This window comes from Hyperoodon ampullatus (assembly GCF_949752795.1).
Source record: "Hyperoodon ampullatus genome assembly, chromosome: 13".
Taxonomy (NCBI): Eukaryota; Metazoa; Chordata; class Mammalia; order Artiodactyla; family Ziphiidae; genus Hyperoodon; species Hyperoodon ampullatus.
In genome coordinates, this window is record NC_136926.1 from 6,160,994 (window position 1) to 6,178,752 (window position 17,759).

General features: G+C 56.9%; 1 long non-coding RNA gene across 1 annotated transcript in view; it reads left to right on the forward strand.

Moving 5' to 3' along the window:
• The first annotated feature begins 1,396 nt into the window (after positions 1–1,396).
• LOC307061793 overlaps positions 1,397–17,759 on the forward strand; it is a 32,156-nt gene continuing 15,793 nt past the window's right edge. The window contains exon 1 of the long non-coding RNA XR_013811202.1: positions 1,397–1,529. This is a non-coding gene — a long non-coding RNA (uncharacterized lncRNA). The remainder of the gene's footprint in view (positions 1,530–17,759) is intronic.

Below are 17,759 nucleotides of genomic sequence, written 5' to 3' on the forward strand. Positions count from 1 at the left end.
CCCTGGGGGTTCTCAGATGTTGGCAGATGGCAGAACTGAATCTGCTGAGACGTCGCTCCAAAAAAGGAAAGTTGAACTGAAAAAAAAAAAAAAAAATCAAACTCTCGTACATCTTAGGGGAAAGCAGAGGAGGAGGGAGGGTCCCGGTCTGGGGCTCCCAGTGCCCTCTGCTGTTTAAAAGATCTCCCCGGGCTTGAGAGGGCTGTCTGGGAGGGGCAGGAGGAGGGTAAATGAGGACACACCGTTGTCAGGGCAGCCAGTGGGGCTCCTGTTGGAGCGGTGAGCGCCTGCGTGTGCGCGGGCGAGTGTCCACATGTGTGCTCGTCTGTGACCCTGCCTACTCGTGCTGTGTGTGCCCGACCACAAGCTTGCAGCATCGTGTCTGTGCATTTGTGTCCCTGAAAGTCCCCACATGGGAGTTCACGCAACGCACTGCGTCCCTACTGTGAAAGGGCAGAAATCCTCGCCCTCTAGAAACGGACATTCGTGTGTGTGTGTGTGTGTGTGTATGCCTGCGTGTGTGAACTCCTGTCTGTGTCCGGCGTTTATCTGTGGGTGACCTTATGTCTTATGAGTCTAAGTCCTAGGCTATGCTCACGTCTGCGGGGGTTTGTGAGTTTCCCCACGTGTTCACCTGGGTTAGATGTTCTCTCTGCTGAGGCCCAGTGTGTGAATGTCCACTGGTGAGAGTTCTGCGCCCTACTGTGTGCCAGAGCCCCAAGAGCGAGCTCCACCGTGGGTGTCGCTGCACAGCTGTGTGGGTCCCTTAAAGGCCCTGTGTGTGGCCCTCCCCATATGACCCCTCCCCATCCACTGGCCGCTCCTGAGTCATAATTTAATAGCTGAAACGCTATTCCAGAGAAGTATCTGCGGCTGGGGAGGAGGAAGGCGTACGGCCCGCAGGAGGCGGAGGGGGCGGGATGGGGAGGCGCTTTCCCCCTCCTTCCTCCTTCGCGGAGCTGCTAAAAAGAAACTCGGCGTCGCGCCCAAGTGTGTGTGTATCTGTGTGGCAGCCTGTGCACGCGCGAGTGGGTGAGCGCAGGCCCAGGGGTGGCGACGCGGGCCCTTTAAGGAGCCCGAGGGGGCCGGGCCGGGGCGCGTCTGTGCGGGCGGGGAGCCAGGAGCCGGGAGGCCGAGCCGCCGCCTCCCGGGCTCCTGCCCCGCCCCCTCCTCCCCCTCCCGCCGCCGCCGCCGCCGCCGCCACCGCCGCCGCCACCGCCGCCGCCGCCGCCGCCGCCGCCGCCGCCGCGGAGCGGAGCCGCGGGCAGGCCGGGCCGCACCGGAGCCCCGCGTCCGCCCGCGCCCCGCCCGAGCCGTGCGCCCGCGCCCTGCGCCCCGCGATGCGCGCCAAGTTGCGGACCAGGGACGCGGGGCTGGCGCCCTAGGAGGCGGCGGCGGGAGGATCGCGCCCCGGCTGGAGGCCGGGCCTGCTGCGCGCCCCCAGCCCGATCGGCACCGCCACTTGCCTGAGCGCCCGGGCAGCCCGAGCGCGCCCCGTGCTCGGGCGCCGCCGCCTCCACCTCCGTGAGGTGAGTTGGGGCCGGGGGTCCCCGCGAAGGGCCGGGGTGAGGCGCAGGGCGCGCTTCCGGGGGAATCGGGGAAGATCGGGCGGCGCACGCGGCGGAGTTGGCGGGGCCCCTGCACTCCCGAGTTGGCGCTCTCGGGGGTGGCCTGCTGGGGAGTGAGGCGCCTCGTAGACACTGCGGCCCGCGTGCGTGGAGGTGCCGGGGAACTTAGGGGAACTCCAGCTCCCCAGTGAGGTGGCGGGCAGGAGGGAAGTGGCGTGGGGGTGGGCGGGCGGGGGGCGCCCTGGAACTGCGTAGGGCAGCCCCCCACCGTGTGCCACGGCCCTGGGGGCATGGCCGCCATGCGCCTCCCTCCTCCCCAAGCGGCCTAGGACTTGGGGGGGTGACACTGCGCCTTATTTTCCAGCGGGCAGTGCGGCTTTGGAGAACCCCTGGAGATGGCACCCTCGGCTCCCCGGCCTGGCTGCTGCGGAAGGCGCCTGGGGGGTTCCCGCCACCGGGGGTGGTGGTGTTGGCGGTGGCGCTCCTGGGCGAGGGACCGGAGGGCTCTGGATGGGGGTCTCCGGGGAGAGGCACCCCTTGCTCCCCCCTCCCCCGTGGGCTGGTGTTCCTGGTGTCTGGGCCTGCCTCCCGCGGCTGGTGACGCCTCATTGGGCCGCCTCCTGGTCCCTCCCCCAGGCTGTGCGGATACTTGGGATGCCACTAGTTTGGGAAGTTGGAATTCGGAGCTGATCCCACTTGGGCTGGACCCGGAGGCCCCAGGCCCTGGTGCTGGGGTAGCACCCCCAGAGACTTGGAGGGGAGTGGGAGGGACCCGTGGGGCGCGCCTTCCCTACCCCGGACGCTTGCAGGAAAAAGCCCGAGGGAGGGAGAGAGGGCTAGGCAGGCGGGCGGGCGGGAGAGACACGCTGTACCTGTGAGCTGCTGTCGCCCGGGCCCAATTAGCGTGGGGCGCCCGGCGTTATTTTTACATTGTAGGTTTATTTTTTTGGCAGCGAGGGCCCTCCCGCCGCCTGTCGTGCGCTCCTGCGCTCCGAGGGTCTGGTGCAGGCAGCGGAGGCGGATCTGTTCTGTCGGCTCAGCCTCCTCCCTTCCTCCCCCTCCTCCTCCACCCCTGTTGGTGAGAACTGGTTTTATTATGATTTTTTTTTTTTCCCTTTTGCAGATTTGGAGGAAGGATGTGTGAGGGAGGCAGGGAGGAGGGAAGGGGAGAGGATCCCTGTGGAGTTCTGGGCTCGTTGGGTTGTGTTATCGGTGGCCTTGACTTTGCCCTTTTAAAACCAGATCTGGGTCCCCGCGGCTGCTTTGATAGAAGGGGCTCTCCGGGCCAGGAGTGAGCTGGGAGGGCGTCCCAGGGCATTGTTGTGTACCTCGTCGTGGGTGGCCTTTTTTTTTCTTTTTCTTTCTTTCTTTTTTTTTTTTTTTTTGGATTGGTGGGTGCAGGGAGAGCCCTCAGAGAAAGGAAGAGATGTGAGCTGGGATAGCTGAGCCTTTCACCGCCGACTCTGCAACTCAACGCCTTGGGTTGGAATCATACTTTTGCCACTTTACTGGCAGTGTGACCCTGGACACATTACTCAACTTCTCTGTGCCTCAGGCTTCTCGTCTGTAAAGTGGGGTAAAAATAGTACCGAGTTCAGAAGGTTGTTGTGAGAAGTGAGGTGGTAATACATACAAGGTATTTGTATATGTGTTACTACAACCACTGTTGCTATTATGATTCCTGGGTTCTAAAACTTGGCCTTTAATCCAATGGCCTGGACATTTTGTGAGAAGGGGCTGCCTTGCATTTTGCCTGGAGATCTGGGGAAGGGAAGGGGCCTTCTTTGCACCTCCCTTTGCTTTTCCCGGTGAGGACCGAGAAGGGCAGGTGGCGCCTTCAGCCCATTGAACAGATGCACAGACCGAGTCCGGCTGGCCCGGAGCCGGCGGTGAGCTGGGAAGCGGCGGCGGCGGCGGCGGTGGGGCGGCTGCCAGGGCATCCCGGGCGCTGTCTGGCTTCCCCGCGCCGGCTGCCTTGTCCCTGCTTGGAAACTTAACCACCGCCGCCGCCGCTGGGTGCCCGGGGAGTCTGCGGTACCCAGACGTGGGGGCGGGAACGCAGCGGGCTCCAGCCCCGGCCTCTTCCCACCGAGCTATTTACGCTTGCTCCGGGATCAATACTATTGATAAATCCATGTAAATGGTAATGTGGCTGTCAGGCCCCGCTGAGGGATGGAGACCCCTCGTGGGGCTGCGCGCCCCCACCCCCCTCCCTCAGCGAGGGTTTGGCTACGTGGGAAGGATTTTTTTGGCATAATCCGTTCTTTTCACCCAATTAATAATACTCATACCACCTCCTAAAGATTTCTGAGAGCTCTGCAAACACGAATTTAGCTGCGTGAAAGGCCCGATCTGGGAAGGCTTGATTGTTCCCAGGGCATGGGGGTGGGAGGATTGGCCGGCTTGCCCGCTGGCTGGCGATGGAAGGAGGCCCCAGGAGTCCCGGCCCCCAGCGTCTTGCCATTCAGGCTGGATGTGGAGGCCGCCTGGTCCGGATCCCCCCACCCCCACCCCCGACTGCGAGTTGCAGGGGGGAGGTACCTTGTGCTGTGTTCCCACCCAGACCTGAGGCCTGTGGGTGGAGAAGTTGGAGGGGGCTCCCTTCTTAAGAAGCAGAGATGCACAGGCAGGAGAGCTGGGACTCTCACCGCTTCCTTCCAGCAGCTCTGAGAACAGAAAGTCCCCCACATCAAATGCTGCCTCTGACAGTAGGGGGTTGAGAGCTTTTATTTGTGTGTGTTTTTCCCTCCTCCTCTGTTTCCTCTTCATCTCTCTAATGCCAACGGCAGCCTCCCCAGGTGCCACCTCCGAGACTGGACTCCCTGCAAGGGGAACAGCTTGCGGGAACTGGTCATTCCTGCCCCAGGCACCCAGGAAAGGGGGCCAGGAGGGGACCTGAGCCTGGGCTGCTGCTTGGGGAGGGCCAAGCTGCCCAGGGTCAGGCCAGGGGTGTCATCTTAAAAGGCTTGTCCCATGGGTGGGTATGTGGAGCCCCCAGAGAAGTGATCCTTGGAGAGGGGGGGAAGGGACTTTACGACCTGTCAAGTGAACTTTTGGCCTAGGAGCTGGAAAATACTATGTATAATGCAATAGTAATAACAGCCGACACATAGAAAGCACTTACTATGTGCCAGGATCTGCCCTCAACAGGAATCTACCCCTTTACTCTTCATTACCATCCTGTGAAGTCAGGGCTATTATTATCCCATTTTATAGATGGTGAAATTGAAACACGGAGAGGTTAAATGACTTGCCCAAGGTCACACAGTTTGGATGCGGAACCAAGAATTAAGACCTGGCATTACTCATGGTCGCTTTGGTGCAGCAAGAATGAACATACTGCAGACCTGCTCTGTGGAGCTGCCATAGAGGATAGGAAAAAAGAAATTATGTTTCTTATTTGAGCAGCACCTGCAGATCTTTGCCCCAGGGGGCAGGAGACTGAGAACTTGTTCTTTCTAGGATTTGGGGAGGGGCAGTGCCAGAGGCAGGTCTGAAGTTTCTTTGAAGTCTCCTTTTATCTTAAACATTCATGCAAATTTGGCATTCGCTCTGGCGATGGGGCTGTGTTTATTTTGAAATGAAAACATGGTTTTGAATTATTTAGCATGGCATATAACGAGACTCCAGAAAGCTGCATCAGATGAGTGCCTGTACGCTGGCGGGCAGCCCTGGGGTACTTTGTAGCTGGAGACCTTGAGAGGTCCTGGGGCAGATGACAGCTTTTTCCTATTTTCCAGATGAGGGCGCAGGTCAGAGGTGCCAGGCCAGCCCAAGGTCGCACGGTTGTGTGACTTTTGCTTATGATGATCAAAATCACCATCATTATCTTTCTTTTAGACCAAAGTGAGGCTTTTCTGCCTGGGCACTTCCATACCACCACGCCCAGCTGGGCTCAGGCTAGCCCTGGGGGAAGGAACTTTCGGTTTAAAGATCCATAAAGAATCATCCTAAACCAACAGTAGAGGACAGTCTGGGAGTGTTTTGTCCGAGATCCGCACCTCTGATCATTTCAAGTTCTGGTGAGTTGAAGTCCCGGCTTATCGATATGCAAGCAGAGTGCCCTGGGGCTGGTCCCTGCCCCTCTGAAAGTTGGGGTGCCCTGGCCTGTACACTGGGCACAGGGCCCACTGGGGGTAAGGGAGAGGATTAAGGGGCTGAAAGTGAGAGCGCTGAGTTTGATGTTCAGCCCTACAGTTTCAAGCTGTGTGACTCTGGACTGGTTACCTAACTTCTCTGAGCCTCAGTTTGCTCATCTCTAAGATGGGGATGATGATGATGATGATGATGCTACTTCTGATTTTATTGTTGTGAGGACCCGATGGATGTCATGATATATCACAGGAGCTGTTGCTACTTTGCCCCCCACCAACCATTGGAGAGGAAAGGCTTCCCGCTGTAGAATTTATTGTTCACCCCAGGTCCTCACTGACAGGCTGGTTGGACACAACCCCTTCCTCCCTCTAAAGGGCTGCTGGGAGGGATCCTCTCATGGCATAGCCTCTTCACCTGAGCCCCAGGCCTGGGCTTGTTGCTCTCTGGAGGCGGCAGGCTCCTCTCCTGTCGGGCTGGTTGGTGATTCACAGATGTGTCCAGCTCTCTCCCTGGCCCCTTGAAGGCTGAGGTTTTCCATTCCGCCTTTAATCCCCCAGCGCCTGTCAGGCACTGAACTTGGAGCGCTTGGGCTGCCTGGAAAGTGGGGGGAAGCCTGATGGGGAGGACACAGGGAGCCTCCTGGGGGAGGGCCGAGCTTCCCCTTCACCTGGCAGCGGGGGGCGGGGATGGTTCTAGAAAGGGCTCCTTTGAAGTCAGACCTGATTCAAATCCTGCTTCCCTCAGTTAAAAACTCAGCGAAGTCTCTGAACTTGCGGCCTCAGTTTCCTTATCCTTAAGTGGGGGAGGGGTGGAAAATAACGCCCCCTCAGAGGACCGTCCACAGCTGCACTGCCCAGTCGCTCCCAGCGATGGTGGGAACTGTTCTAGATCTTTGCTGTCCCGTAGCCACTAGGTGTGTGTGGCTCTTGAGCGCTTGAAATGTGGCTAGCGCTGTCGGAACTGGTAATTTTATTCCATGTTAATTAACTTAAATTTAAAAAGCCACATGTGGCTGTGCCTGATCCGAAGGCCCAGGACTGGATGATGAGACAAGATTCTGTGTATGGGAGCGGGGCCTGGCTCTTAGCAGCTGAGTGTTTTCCTTCTTTTGTGTGTTTTTTCTCTGCCTGGTGCCACTGTATCCCTGTCATCTTGGAAGGACACACCCCCTTCTGTGGTCCTGTTTCCCAGCAAAGCCTGAGGCTCTCCTGGGTGCTGGCCCAGGCTCCTGTGCCCTCCGTCCACCTCCTCTTGCCCCCGTTCCTAATGTCCCCACCCCCTCCTGTCCCACCAGCCTCTGGGGCAGCTCTGACCAGGAGACCTTTCTGTGATGGTGCAAACGTTCCGGACCTGCCCCATCTGCCCAACACCTTAGCCACTCTCCACTCTTCAGGTGGCACTGAGCACCTGAAGAGATGCTAGTGCCATCTAGGATCCGAATGTTATTTGCTACATGATTTTTTTTAAAATTTATGTTATTTATTTATTTGGCTGCATTGGGTCTTCGTCTCTGTGCGAGGGCTTTCTCTAGTTGCGGCGAGCGGGGGCCACTCTTCATCGCGCTGCGCGGGCCTCTCACTGTTGCGGAGCACAGGCTCCAAACGCGCAGGCTCAGTAGTTGTGGCTCACGGGCCCAGTCGCTCCGCGGCATGTGGGATCCTCCCAGACCAGGGCTCGAACCCATGTCCCCTGCATTGGCAGGCAGATTCTCAACCACTGCGCCACCAGGGAAACCCTGCTACATGATTTTAATACATTTAAAATGTGAGTAGTGGGCACCGTCCCTCTTGGGCAGCTTGACCTTAGAGCCTTGCTTTCTCTGTTGACTCAGGACCAGACGCCTGTATTCAGGCCACCGGCTGGGTGTTCTCACCCTTCTTGGTCCTACCAGGCCGCTGTCCCTGAGACTGGAGAGCTGGCTCCGTGTCCCCCACTTCCTTCCCTGGCTGTCATTTCTCGAGCACAGGAGACAGCCCCAGGTCTGTGCAAAGTGTGGGCAGCTCCCACTGTGAGCTGAGCTCAGGTCCATGGGTCTTGGACTCAGGCTCAGAGGAATCCCGGTTCGTAGAGATGATGGTCCAGCCCCCGCCTTGTCTGTTTCTGCACCTGCAGATACATCAGGAAGGCCTGCTTCCCATAGGGGCCGCCATGGTCCATATGTTTTTCTGCTATGAATTAACACATTATGGATGTCTTTCCATGTAGATAACAACTAGATTAACTTTTTTTTTGGCGCAGGGGATAACGTTACTTTTATTTTTCATTTGAAAAATACAGAAAACCAAAAAGTAACGCACTGAAACCCTGCTACTTGCCTCGGGCTTTATAAAAATGTGTTTTACTACAAGAAAAAGCATGGGCCTGTTAAAAAATTAAAACAGAGCCCAGAGGTGTCGAAGTAAGTCTCATTCCTGTTCCTACCCTTCCATTTCTGTCCCCCAAGGCAGATACACGTGGGAAAAGTTTCGTCTCAGAGATACTCTGGCCATATGTCCGCCTGACAGGGACTTGGATGTGTGTGCTCCGTTTAAAAACAAGCACACAAATGATATCACACCCTATTCACATCTTACTTTCCTCCTTTAAATTATAATACATCTTAGGAGCTTATTCTGGAATATATAGAGAGCAGGGGTTGGCAACCTACGGCCCGCGGGCCAAATCCAGACCACCTCCACTTTTTTATATGGTGCGCAAGCTAAGAATGGTTTTTACATTTTTTAACAGTCTTTGTTTTTTGGGTTTTTTTTTTTTTTGCGTTACACGGGCCTCTCACTGCTGTGGCCTCTCCCATTGCGGAGCACAGGCTCCGGACACGCAGACTCAGCAGCCATGGCTCGCGGGCCCAGCCGCTCCGCGGCATGTGGGATCTTCCCGGACCACGGCACGAACCCGCGTCCCCTGCATCGGCAGGTGGACTCTCAACCACTGCGCCACCAGGGAAGCCCGGTTTTTACATTTTTTGGTGGTTGAAACAAATAAACAGGAGAAGAGTATTTCGTGACATGTGAAATTAAGTGAAATTCAAATTTCAGTGTCTGGAAGTAAAGTTTTATTGGAACGCAGCCATGCCCATTCATTCATGTGTAGTCTGTGGTGGTTTTCAGGCTATAGCAGCAAAACTGAGGAGTTGTGACAGAGGCCGGAAGGCCTCCAAAGGCTAGAATATTGATTCTACTGCCCTTTACAGAAGACGTTTGCCGACCCCTGATAGAGAGCTCCCACAGTCTTTTTTTTTTTTTTTTTTTTTGCGGTACGCGGGCCTCTCACTGCTGTGGCCTCTCCCGTTGCGGAGCACAGGCTCCGGACGCACAGGCTCAGCGGCCATGGGCCCAGCCGCTCCCCGGCATGTGGGATCCTCCCGGACCGGGGCACGAACCCGTGTCCCCTGCATCGGCAGGCGGACTCTCAACCACTGCGCCACCAGGGAAGCCCCGGGAGGCGGATTCTTAACCACTGTGCCACCAGGGAAGCCCCTTGCTCTCTGATTTTACCTTATCCTATGCATTCCTGACAGTTGTCTCAGTTCTTGAGGGGTGGGCTGGAGCAGACAGGAGTAAGGAAGAGGAAAACACTTGCGAGATGTTTCCAGGTTTGTTCCCCCTGCGTGCCTGCGGGGTGGTGGGTGGGTGGTCTCCTAACAGATGATTCCAGAAGGAAATCAAGGCCCCAGGGAGTGTCTTAACCAAGGTCATACCCTGGGCAAGAACCAGGGTCTTTGGGTGTCCATCCTGGGTCAGGCTTGGGAAGGTGACAGTGAGTGGGTTGGAAGGTGCAGGATCCCTATTGGAGGCCCCGGGGCCCTTGGGGGCCACTTGGCCTGAGGGAAGACCCTGCAGTGGGGTAGGTGACGAGCTTACCACTCCTGGGTGGAGGGTCACTCCTGTCTGTTCCGTATCCGGGGCCCAGGGATCTTGGAATTGTTGCGGTGGCAGTGCTGCTGGTGTGTCCGCATGGAGGGGCCTCTGGGCTCCGGTTCCAGCCTTGGTGCTCTGTGGATGCTTTCCAGTGTTTCTGCTTCCTTCTGTTGACCCTGGGATATTCCTCTGAGCTGGAAAGGAAGTGGGGGGAAAAGTAACCGACGGGTGGAATCAGATGAGACCGGCAACTGGCCACCCACTGGAGGGCATGTGTGGGTGCGTCTCCCGGAGACCCGGGGGCCCAGGCTCTCTGCCTCCTGTCTCCTGGGGTTGGCTTGGTTTTTGGTGACGTGTGTTTGTGTTTTAGGGCTTGTGAACAGAGCTCAAATGAGCCACGGGGCGGAGTCCGGTGTCTGCCTCTTACTGGCTGTGCGATGCAGCCTAGGACAAGTAATGGAGCCTCTGTGCAGAGCTTCTCAGTTTACTCACCAGTGAAATGGGGTGATGAATGACACACGACCTCAGAGGGTCTGGTGAGGCAAAGGGAGCTGAGGGGCCATTTGAGGCGTGAGTCCGTCCTTCAGGCCGAGTCTTAGTCCCTCTCCTTCCTGTCTGCGGCTCGTAAACCCTCGGAGCCCACCCTGGGGCCGGGCAGGTAGATCCAGCAGCCTCCTTCCCTTTGTCCCAAAGGGGCTTCAGGCCCGAGCTGTCCCAAAACGGACCCGCGGTCCCCCCTCGTCCCCCGACCCCCCAGCCTGGGCTTCCTCCCTGAGTGTGGGGCCGAGCCAGAGAGCTGGGGGTCACCCCAGCTGCCCTCTCACCCGCCCAGCGCCTGCAGAAGCCTCCATCCTGCCCCCAGTCTGTTCTGTGCAGAGCTGCTGGGTGGACCCTGTGGGTGAGTGCCCTGACCTGACTCAGAGCCCCATGAGCCCTCAGGGCCTCCCGGCACTTCTTGCATGAAATCCAGGCCCTTCTCACTGCCTTGGAGGCCTGTCTGCCCCAGCGTCTGCTGACCTCCGACCTCCCCTTGACGGTCACCCCTGCAATAACTGTGTGCTGTATTGGGGGGGGAGGGGGGACTTCTGGCCAGGAGGTCAGGAGGGGTGGGTGGGCGGGGAGTGGATTTTTCTTTGTGGCCCAGGGGGCCTCTCTGAGAGATGCTGGCAGTCAGAAGTCCCTGAGGCCAGGCCCGAGGGTGCACACAGCAGGGGGCCCCGTGGGGAGGGGGTGCCTCGGGGGTCCCTGCTTGTCCTCACGCTGAACTCTGGTGCCCGCCGCAGACCCTCCGGGAGCATCGCCCAGTGCTGCTGTCTCCGTGGCCATGGCAACTGCCTGGCACCGAGGCCCTGCTCGTTAGGCTAACGAGGCGAGCCTGCTGGGCCAAGGTGGGGGGCCGGGGATGTGCTGCCCTGGGGCTCAGTGGGGCTTGTCTGCCAAGCCACCGGCCACCAGGCCAGGAGCGGAGCGGGGGCCCTGGAGGGATGCTGCAGAGGCCAGCGGGAGTCAGGGGTCGCCAGGGTCCTGGGGGCTTGGGCCAGGTTTGCAGGGTGGGGTTCTGGTGGGAATTATGTGTGGTGGTGACTCCTGGGTAACTCCTGTGACCAGTTAAACTAGGGGAGGATGAAAGCGGGGGGAGAGATTGGGAGGCGCCCACTTTTCCCTGCCCCCAACACGCACCGACACCGTCTGCCACCCTCCTAAGTATTCTTAACCATTTTCACTTCTGCCCACTTCTGCTGCCTGCACTCCATCTAGGCCACCGTACTGGGTGGAATAGTGTCCCCTCCCCCAATTCATGTGCTTCCCAGAACCTCAGAAGGAGACCTTACTTGGAAATAGGGTCGCTGCAGATGTAATTAGTTAAGATGAGGTCGTGCTGGAGTAGGGTGGCCTTAAATCCAGTAGGACCGGTGTCCTTATAAGGATAGAACGTCGTGTGAAGACGGAGGCAGAGAATGGAGTGATGCGTCTACAAGCCGAGGATTGCTGGCTAGGTCCATGGAACAGACTCCCTCGGAGCCTCCAGAAGGGACCACTCCACCCGACACCTTGCTGTCAGACTTCGGACCTCCATAGCTATGAGAGAATAAATTTGTATTGTTTTAAGCCCCCTAGTTTGTGATGAGTTGTTACAGCAGCTCCAGGATCCTAATACAGCGCTCATCATCACTTGCTTGGACTGTTGCGGTAGCCTCCTCACCAGTCAGCCTGACCGTCTGTTCCCCACATGGCAGCCGGAGGGTTTTCTTTTAGGCCTATCCCTCCTGTGCTCAGAGCCCTCCCATCTCAGACAGCATAACAGCCAGCTCTTTATCTTGCTTACAAGTCCCTGCACAGTCTGTGCCCCGCCCCCCCACCCCCCACCAATTCCCCTTCTGATCTGTTCCCCTTGTTCCCACTCTGTACCAGCCACACTAACCTCCTTGTTGAAATTTACCTGACATGTGTCTGCCTCAGGATCTTTGCACTTGTTCTGCCTGCAACACTCTTCCCCCAGGTGTCCGTGCGGCTTGCGTCATTTCTTTGCCCTCTTTGCTCAGATGTCACCTTTTCTGTGGGTCCTTCTCTGGTCTTAATTAAAATTGTACCCTCTCCTCCTCAAGCCCTCTCCTTCCCTCCTTCACGTGTCTCCTTCTGATGAACTATGGTTTTATCTGTTTAACTTGCTGTTGTCTGTCGTCCCTGCTGGAATGCATGTTCCAGAAGGGCAGGGACTTTGGTCCACATTCCCTGCTGCATCGCCATTCTAGAACAGCTCTGGACACACAGTAGGTGCCCAATAAATGTGTCGAATGTCAGGTTCTGGCTGGGCATGGCCTGACCTGGCATCCCAATGCAGGATGTCTTGGGGTCCCAAGTTGTCTGCCTTTCCCTGCATCTGATATCTTTTCCCTCACCTGTGGCCCTCCTCAGACCCCCGGCGGTCACTGGGCCTTCAGCTGCTCCCTCCCTGTCTTTCCTGTGGGTGGTCATGACAGTCCCCTGCAGAGCAGAGCTGATTCCTGAGCTCTGGAGTGGCTGAGGTTTGAGATAATAAGGTCCTGGCTACTTCAGGCCTCAGTTTTCCCATCCACGAAATGGGCACAATCAGATGGCTCATCTCTCGAGGCTGTTGGGAGCGTTAAGTGAGGTCACACAGGAAGGGGCTTGCTGCCTGACACTGAGAGCACAGAGAAAGACTTCAATCCGATTGGTGCTTGGTGGCGGTGGTGTCAGTTTGCTGTGCTGGTTTTTAGAGGAAGGATGAGACATCATAGCCGGATGACTCCAGGTGCCTGGGGGACTTTAAGCCCGTGTTCCCTTAGGCAGGTGGCCTCTGTCTGCTCTTGTGGCCTGAGGCGTCTCCTTCTTGGCCCCATGTGCCCGTCCCCTCCATCACAGGAAGGTAAGCTCTGCAGGGTCTGAGGGGGGGCATTCCCAGGGCCTGTGAGGCCTGTCTGTTGTTGGCTGAGAGAGAAGACCCCAGGTAACTTCACGAAACCCAGGGGCAGGAGGAACCCTTCTCCCTTTCTTGGGCTGGGTTCTTCTGTCACTCTGTGCCTCAGTTTCTGCATCTGTAAAATGGGGATAAATGTCTTCCCTGCCTCCTAGGGGAGTGGGCTGGATTAGGGCACCTGGGGTGGCCTCTATGATGGTGACCTGCCGTGGACAGGTTGTGTGCATGCCATCTTCCTCCCCACCTTCCTTGTCTGGTCTCTGGGCAGGGCTGGGGGCTGAGCTGACAGAGGTTTTATGGGCGAGCTCACTCCGTGTTGTTGTATGTTAGCTCATTTAAGCCCCACAATAACCAGAGCCCCACAATGACCACAGTGACAGCTGTGGCCAGAACTGTTAATTTCCCTGTTTAATGATGGGAGAATCAAGGCACAGAGTGTTGATGTCATCGGTCCAGGGCACATGGCTTGTAAGCGCTTTCCTTGGTGGGTGGCCGTCACAGGCAGGACCTGGCCTTTCCTCCTGTCTCCCTTTCCCGGGGACTGTGGATCCCCGGGCAGGGGGGTCGGCCTGGGTCCACCATGTGCCCAGCCCTGGACACCTCAGCTCACCTCTCTGCCCTGGCCTGGCCTGTTTCCCTCGAGGTCACACTCCCAGGCTCCCCGCAGGCTCCTGGGCTCTGCCTTGCAGGAAGCTGACCCCGCTGTCTAGACTATAAACAGCAGCCGCAGCGGCGGGCAGGAAGCTGCATCTCATGGCACCTGGGCTCTGGCTGCTGCCCCCTTGCTGCATCGCCTCCTGGAACTGTGCTTCTCCCAGTGGGAATGCCGAGGCGGAAGAGTATGTGCACCCCAGGCACTGCTCTGCAGGTTTGCTGTGTGACCTTTGGGACCCCGTTGCCCTCTCTGTGCCCCTAAGCCCGGGGCCATGTGTCCGGGATGCCTCTGAGCTCCCCGTGCTGTAAAGAGCGCCTCCACGGTGTTTGGATGGCAGCCAGGGAGGTGTGGAGGGTTTGGTGGGTGCTCTGACACTGGGGGGACGGGTAGTGTTTTCCTTGGAGGGGAGGTAAGTGAGAGGGGGCATTGAGGGAGCCTGGGGAGGGGAGGTGGGCCCTTTCCAGATGCAGGGTGGAAGGGATGTGGGGGAGGATGAGGTGGAGCTGCCTGGAGGGTCCTGGACTGGGAGGCAGGCCATGGGGTGGGCGCCGGGCATTTGAGACCCATCTTGTTTACTGGGTTGCTGTGTAATTTTTGTACAACCTCTCTGGGCCTTGGCACCCTCCTCCCAGATTTCCTGGCAGGAAAGAGACGCACAAGGGTTTTGAAGCAAGGAGAGTATTACATCATGTCCTCTATCATCTTTCGCGTTGCGATGGCTACTATTGTTAATATCATTACGTTGTCACGGGGCAGGTTTCACCTTGTCCCTGTCCATACTGCCAGGTCCTTGGAGACCCGGCTCTTGGGCAGGGGTCAGTGAGGTGTGGTCATCAGCAGCCATGGGGGGAGGGTGCTGACTCACACCAGGGATGCCCCTAGTGGCCGTGCTGCTGGGCACATTGGGTGGCCTCTGCTTCCCCAGTCCCTGCTCACCACCCATCAGCTGTGTAGTGAGGGCTTGGTCCTTTGGGTGGTCTTCCAAGCATGAGTCGTGCTGCCGGTCAGTTGAACCTTGCAAAGCCTTCCATTTTCCCAGAGGTTGTGTGCTTTGTTGGTGCCAGTGGCATTCTTGACCTAGAATGCAGGGCCGTGAAGGTTTCAGCAGGGCCGTGAAGGTTTCAACAGGGCGTCTTCCCTGTTATGGATCTTGCTGGTGTGGGGGATGAACAATAGGGCGATTTGTGACTGGTCCCCAAAACCCACAAAAGTTGCCCAAGAAAATTGATTGATGAGTTATTTGTTGTCATCTTAGGGAAGTCTCTAGTGATGAGCCACATGGGCTCTGCCTGATTCACATTTCCATCAAAGGCTAGACTGGGCACCCTTGGGGTATGTGTTCACCATACAGATGACGGAACGGGGTATGCCTGCTCTGTAGGAGTGGAGAGACCGAGTCACGTGGACTCGATACTTGCCTGCTGGAGCTCAGGGTTTGTGAGATGGGCCTTTGGAGCAGTTCCCTCGAGGCCCAGAGATTTTTGGAGCCTGTGGGAAGGAGGCTAATGGTCTCCTGCAAAGATGTGCGTGCCCCTGAACCCCAGAACCTGTGACTGTGCTGTGTTACATGGCAAAGGGGAATTAAGCTTGCAGATGGAATTAAGGATGCCAGTCATTTGACCCTGAGGTGGAGGAAGTTATCCTGGATGATCCTGGTGGTCTCACAGAGGTCCTTATATGGAGGAGGCAGGAGGTTAGTCCAAGAGATTTGAAGATGCTGTGCTACTGGCTTTGAGGATGGAGGAAGGGGCAAGGAGCCAAGGAGTGCAGGCAGCCTCTAGAAGCTGGAAAAAACAAGGAATGCGGGCTCGCCGAGAGCCCGCTGCAGGGACACAGCCCAGCTGACACCCTGATTTTCGCCTTGTTCGATCCATTTCAGACTTCTGACCTCCAGAACTGTGAGATAAGAAATCTGTGCTGTTTCAGGCCACCGCGTTTGTGATCACTTGTTACAGCAGCAAGAGGAAACTCAAACAAGAGCCCTCATCTTCCCTGAGACCCCTAGCAGCCAGGTGCCACCTGGTCATTTAGACCGTGTGTGTCCCTGCAGCCAGTGACCTTGGAATCAGGTGACCGCTCCGTGTCTTGCCCTTGCCCTGGGGCTATGGGTGAAGGACACGGAGCGAACAGAAGGACCTGCAAACTGTACAGGGCTGTGCTGGAGAAAAAAAATGAAATGCAAGGGCTTCCCTGGTGGCGCAGTGGTTGAGAGTCCGCCTGCCGATGCAGGGGACGCGGGTTCGTGCCCCAGTCCGGGAAGATCCCACATGCCGTGGAGCGGCTGGGCCCGTGAGCCATGGCCGCTGAGCCTGAGCGTCCGGAGCCTGTGCTCCGCAACGGGAGAGGCCACAACAGTGAGAGGCCCGCGTACCGCAAAAAAAAAAAAAAAGAAATGCAAGAAAAAAAATCTAGAAGCAGAGAGATGACCATTTGGAGGTTTTGGAGCGGGGAGGGAGTGGTGTGAAGTAGGGATGTTTGTGTGTTCATTTTTTCTTTTTTCCTTCAAATCCGGTGGGGGTACCTGGCTCCAATGAAGGGCCAGGGGGGAAAAAACTGTGTCCCCAGCCTGTCCGCCCAGCTGTGACGAGCCACAGATGATTCTTCTGGGTGGGGTCTCCCAGGGGGCAAGTGCTCCACATTCTCGGAGCAGACGGGCGATGCCACATGCTGCTTCCTTCCCGGCTTTATTGAAAAGAGAAAGAAAATGGCCCACGCCTTCGGCCGAAGGCCCTCTGGGCCGGCGTCCAGAAACCTGAAGCCTGCAATTAAATGAAACTGGATCCTTAGGTGGGGAGAGCTTCTCTCGCCTGAAGAGGAGGCTCTGGAGACCAGGCCCTGGGGAACCACTGCTCGTGGATAGGCTCTATGGGGTCTGGGGGGCAGAAAGGCTGCCACGGGGAGACGGTGGGAATGTTCTAGCCAGCCTGAGTCCAGGAGGCTGGGCTCTGGGCCACCGGCTAAAGTGGCGGCTGCCTTTTATTAAAAAAAATAATAATAAAAATTACAGGTGACTTTCTGGTCATTTGAGTTTCCTCCCCAGAGACTGCCACTTCTCCACTGGACATGTGCTCGTCTAAAAATGTTGTCACACTTGCAAGGGCCTCTGCATGGTTTCCTGCACGGCCTGGGGCCCCCGTCTCATCTCCAGGCTGGAAAGATGCACGTGGCCGTGTCTTTCTGTGTTTGCCGCTCTGCAATTTGCTATTAGAATGAGCCACAGGACTCTGCCAGTTTTGTAGGTCAAAAGTGGTCGAATATTGACAGCTTTTATATAACTCAGCCTAGTAATTTCCTCTCCACGTTGAGACAGGCAAGCAGACTGGAGTGGTCCCGAGCAGGGATTCTGATGGCGTGGGTCCCCATCCCTCCTGGCCTCTTTCCAGCTGTGAGGTGTCACTCTGTGCCTCAGTTGCCCTATATGTAAAATAGGGACTGAAATAGTACCTATTTTCTAGGATCGTTTTGAGGATTCGAAGTGTAATACACAAGGCGAATCGTGTACCTATTATTGTTATTTTTAAAAATTCCCTGGCGGTCCAGCGGTTAGGACCCCGTGCCCTCACTGCCGAGGGCCTGGGTTCCATCCCTGGTCGGGAACTAAAATCCCTCGAGCTGCGTGGTGTGGCCAGAAAAGAGAAAAAAAAAAAAAAAGAAAATAGGATTTTGCGACGTGTTGGTGCAGTTAGATCTAGTTGATGAATTTTAAGTTCTGTAGAGATAGTATCTCGTCATGGGGATACAGGCCATGTGATTGGTGTATTCCCTAGACGCCGCTTGGGTTGATTGCCGTGTTTGGAGCTTCTCTGAGTGCCTCCAGGTGCTCACGTGCTCTCCTCCTCCACGTATTCCTGGGAGTGGGACTGCTGGCTTGTGGCTCTTCCAGCCGATGCTGGCAGGTTCTGCAGGGGGCTCCCCTGGCTGGCCCTCTGTGGTGGGGTGTGAGATCTCCCCATGGCCAAGGCCTTGGGTAGGGCGTGTGGCTCGACAGCTGCTTTATGAAAAAGACTTTCTTGATTTTCAGAAGCAGAACCAACCTGTTCTCTGTATTTTTCTTTTCTTTTATTTCATTTTATTTTATCTTATTTTATTTATTTTTGGCCATACCACGTGGCAAGGGTCTTAACCGTTGGACCGCCAGGCAAGTC